General features: G+C 49.7%; 1 pseudogene; it reads right to left on the reverse strand.

The window, feature by feature from the left end:
* Positions 1-1,930: 1,930 nt before the first annotated feature.
* Positions 1,931-2,415, reverse strand: LOC129503407 (ATP synthase subunit d, mitochondrial-like; annotated as a pseudogene).
* Between the last annotated feature and the right edge of the window lie 2,449 nt (positions 2,416-4,864).

Below are 4,864 nucleotides of genomic sequence, written 5' to 3' on the forward strand. Positions count from 1 at the left end.
CAATCCACTTAGACCTCACAGCAACCCTATAAATTAAGTACTTATGTAGATTAGCAAATTTACAAAATATTAAGTACAGTAATTTGCTTAAATATCCAATATGTGACCCAGATAAAAATAAGTCTCCTTTTGCTAGTGAGAAGGTGGGTTTGCTTTACCCCTACAGATGTGACCATAGACTCTTGAGGTAGGAAATAAAAAGACCTTGCTTTGGAGACACTAACCCATGCCCTCTAGGGATTTAAAAGCCACCAAGCCCCAGGTGAGAGGCAGTGGGGGCAGCGAACAGTGAGCATCCACTTCAGACTCAAAGCTAAGGTCATATTGCAGTTCCATTTCTCATCAGCACGGCAAGTTACTTCAGCAAACTCCTTAAACATCCCAGATCTTGCCCCTCTCATAGGGTTGTCATGTGCCCTACATGAGAGCACATGTTCCAAGCACCCAGTGCATCATCTGTGGCAGATATGAAAAATACAGACACTGTCATTCTTCTCCAGATGGGTACAAGAGGCAGGATGTTAAAGGGTATTGATGTGAGATGTGGTACCATTATAGGCTATTCCTTGAGCCCCAGACTAGCTATATTGGGGGAATAGAGACCAGAGAAAGACTGGCCTTATTTTACTTGATATACCCTACTGCTCTCAGCAAATTTCCATGCACACTGTTAAGTGCCGTTGAATGAATGAATGGTTTAGTGGATGGATGGATAAATGGATGGATGCTTGGATGGATGGATGGATGGATGGATGGATGGATGGTCCAAACTGGTCAATTCTCTATAAAAACCTCCCGCATACCCCAGTACATGTCTCATTTCAACACCTCAGGGAAACACTCCAGTGTTTGACACCTCCCCACTCTTCCCAAACCTTGGCTCATCTTGCCAGATATTTGCGCGTTGCCTTTCTGCCTAGCCCCTTCACAATAAAGCATTGTTCCGCTATCTGCTAGTTAGTGACTCTGGCTTCAGCTCAGAACAGTGTCTTTTGAAGCCACACTCCTTGGCCCATGGGCCAGCTTCATCCCAGTTCCCAGTTATGCCCTCCCCAAGCCCAGCCTGTGCACAGCGCTTTCAGGTTTCTGGGGAGGAGGTAGTGTGCAGGCATTCATTCCCTGGAGCCCCCGTCCCTGGGGACCCGGGCTGGAACAGTGGTGGCTGTGTATCTTGGCATTCCATGGCCAGACTCCAGCCACGCACTGAGGTTGTTTCATGCACAGCCTTAAGTGCTCTGCGCTCTGCCCACTCAGGAGCCAGGAGCAAGCCCAGCCTGAGGCTCTGTCGCCCTCCCTTGGTAGTGGCTAGAGGTGAAGAGACAGCCCAGCCTCCAGCAGAGTTCAGGAGCCACAAGCCTGGTACCGCTTCCCCGTATGGGGGAAGGGAGGATGGAGCAGAGCCGCCCTCCTGCTGCCGGTCCAGGTGCAGCTGGCCTCCCCAAGGTCAGGTTTGCCAGCCCAGCACACCCGTGCACCCGCCAAGGCCACCGCAGCTCCTGTTCTTACCACTACCAGTCCCAGAAAGATCCCCTGCTGCCTTGGAGAGTCTGTCCCTTCCCCTTACAGATGCAGCAGTACCAGGAGAAGCTCAGGCCCAGGGTCTCGGGCATAATGCATGTCCTTCTCCCCTGCGGGGTCCTCACTCAGCGCCAACCTGGAGAGGACCAGAGAGAAGGGAGGCGTCCTGAAAGGCACAGCAGGCCAGGTACCTGACCCATCCAAGCTGAAGGTTGGTTAGTTCCCAAAGAGACTGTCAGCTACTGGCTTGGAATAAAGTTACCTGATTGAACCAAACTTTAAGAATGGTTTTCCTTTGCACTGTCTCTCTCTCTGTCTCTCTCTCTCTCTCTCTCTCTCTTTTTACCATATCATTATTTTTAATGTCCAATGTTTATAATATGAGGGCCAGGGTTTTCTCCCCAACTCAAGTTTATAAATTTTTGATTGGCTTGTGAGGCCAATAGGGATACTTCTTCTTGTCTAATTTGGTTTCTGGGAAAACTTCATTCAGGTCCTCAATGGTCATCTGATCAAATGGAATTATGTTCTTCATCTTCTCCAGCTCTTTCTCATATTCTTCGATCCTGGCCTTTGAGGGGGACAAAAACTCAGCACAGCTTTTCACATCTTCTTTTTCCTCAGCATCTACCTGGACAGTGTGTTTATCCTCTGGCACAGGAAACTTCAGGGCATTAAACTTCTTCTCAAAGTCATCTACCAAGCCGGCCTTTGCCACACTGGCCTTGTAGTAAGTCCAGTCGATAGCAGGTGGTTTCTAGGAAGAGTAGCCAACCTGGAGGTGAGCATCTCATTCCAGGATTTCAGGGAGTTGGCAATGGCCTTCTGGTTTCTAGGTATGATCTCCCCAAAAGCTACCCAGTCAATGGTTTTTAGAGCAAGTTTTCGCCCAGCCATCTTGAGATCCTTCACCAACCCCGGCGGCCCACAGTCCACAGCAGCAAGGCTGCACCGTCTCTTATAAGGAAGAAAGAATACACGAGAGAGAATTGTCTTTGACCTATAATTTCACTGCATGAGGAATTAGAGTGTGAGGAAGTTTTGGGCCCAGTGAAAACAGACAGGCGGCCGCTGCCACAGAGGGCAGTTGGGAGGCTCCAAGGTGGTGATGGGCCAGAGCTCATCCTGGAGCATGGAGCGAGTGCTCACTTAGTAACTGCGATTACTACTTTCATCACAACAAAGTTTATAATTCTTGTGCTTCAAACATCATACAGATCGAAAAAGGCTCTGACTGACTTCACTCAAGCAGGGTCTGCAGTTGCAGAGACCTGGACTGACATCCACAGGCCACTTGGTTCCATGGGGAAGCCAGAGTCCCTCACCCCTGAGCAGAGGAAGTTTCTTGTTGGTGGCTTGCCCACAGGCCCAGGCTGCACGAGTTGTAGGAGGGTGAGGACAGCGAAGGAGGGTATAGGGTAGGAGCGGGGGTGACTCCCATTCATGACTGCTGGCCCTGCCCAGACCCCTGGGATAGGATTTTGGGCTTTAACCCAGGCCAGGCTTACTGAGAGCAAAACCAATAGCAGGGAACCCAGGGCCACCCAGAGGAAGGAAAGCCAAGGGCTCTTGGCCTTCAGCCAGCACAGGAGAGGAGGTCACCACCATATCCATCAAAGAGCCAGGTTCCAGGGCACCGACAATGTTCTGTTCTTGATCTAGGTGCCGGTTGCAAGGTGTGATGACACTCCCCAGGCTGAATGCTTAGCGGAGATGCAGTTTTCTGCATTTCAGTTATATTTTGATTAAAAGTTTGGGGTTTGGGGACACCTGGGTGGGTCAGTTGTTGAGCATCTGCCTTTGGCTCCAGTCGTGATCCCCATTGATTGAGGATTGAGACCCTCATTGGGCTCCCCGTGGGGAGACTGCTTCTCTCTGGCTAGGTCTCTGCCTCTCTCTGTGTGTGTCTCATGAATAAATAAAAATCTTTAAAAAAAATTTTTCTTAATTAAAGTTGGGTTTTTTTTAAAGTTTATTTTTAGAAGTCAGCCCCCTACCAAAACCAAAGGCAAAAATGCCTTTCCCTACAATCTCTGGGTTCCGCACAGCACCTACCTGGCTGGTCAGGAGGGAGCATCCTTGCAGCTGTTGCTGTAAATTGTCTATTTTAATCTAAGTCATTGGGAGATTAGTCGGGCCAGGGGGGATTTTACTCTGACCACAAAACTCAGAGTCTGGCATTGATTCATTCATTCATTAACACATTTATATGCACCACACATCAATGCTCAGCATGTTTTAAACTTACCCCAAAACTTATCTGAGCTGCACCAACCCATGCATCACCTTTTAGCCACTGACCCCAGAAATTATGCTGCTGCCTCGAGATCCCCCACCTTCCTGGCTTAGAACAATTGATCAGGTGCCCTGCAAATTCTCTGGACTCCCATCTCTTCCCTTTCTCCACAAGGTCAGTCCCCGCTCTGTCTCTTCATCCTCTCACACCCGAGCCACGGTGACTTCCTATCTTGTATCCTTGTTGCCCTTGAAGCCGATCTTAAAGCTTGCTTTGAACCCTCATTGCCCTTGAAGTTGACCTCCTAGGCTGTCATCAGAGACAGTGTCACTCATTACCAAAAACCTTCAATGGCTCCCTACTGCCTATAGGAAAAGGTTGTAAAGCCCTCAGCTTCCCTGGTCAGGCCCTCCACCACCCAGGCCCACCTCCCGTGGCACTTCTCTCACTCCCACAGACTGCAGTAGACCACCCTCCACTCCCCGGGTTCACCAAGTATACGTTTACTACCATGACTCCTCTCACATTATTGTCTCGACCCCAAACACTCTCCCACTTCTCCATCTTCTGATGGTTTCCCTCAGCCTACAGGGCTCTACTTGGAGGTGACCTGCTCTGAGAAGCCTTCCCTAATCCCCTGGTCAGCCTTCATCACTTCTCTTGGCAACTCCTCCATGTTGTACGTAGGTACCTACCTACCATTCTATCTCATCTCATCATGATCATTATGCAATCAGAAAAGCCAGTCAACTCTCCCTTCAAACTGTTTCCAGAATCTGGACATTTCCCACCACCACTAATGTTACACCCTGGTGCAAGCCGGGATCTTTGTCAGGATTTCTGCAATTGCTTCCTGACTGTTCCTCCTGCTTCTACTCTGGTCTCCTCCCACACAAGATCTGTTCTGCACAGAGTGATGCTCTCAAATGTACCACAGGTTATACTGCCCTTTGGTTCAAAGTCTTCCTCAGAATAAAGTCCAAAGTCCCTGCCACAGCCTGCCAGGTCCTACAGGACAGAGTCCATCCACCTCTCCAAGGTCCTGCAGGACAGGGTCCCTAGCCACCACTCTGCAGGGCCTAAAGGACAGGGTCCCCCAAGCCACCCCTC

The sequence above is a fragment of the Nyctereutes procyonoides genome, unplaced genomic scaffold (genome assembly GCF_905146905.1).
Source record: "Nyctereutes procyonoides isolate TBG_1078 unplaced genomic scaffold, NYPRO_anot_genome, whole genome shotgun sequence".
NCBI classification, from domain to species: Eukaryota; Metazoa; Chordata; class Mammalia; order Carnivora; family Canidae; genus Nyctereutes; species Nyctereutes procyonoides.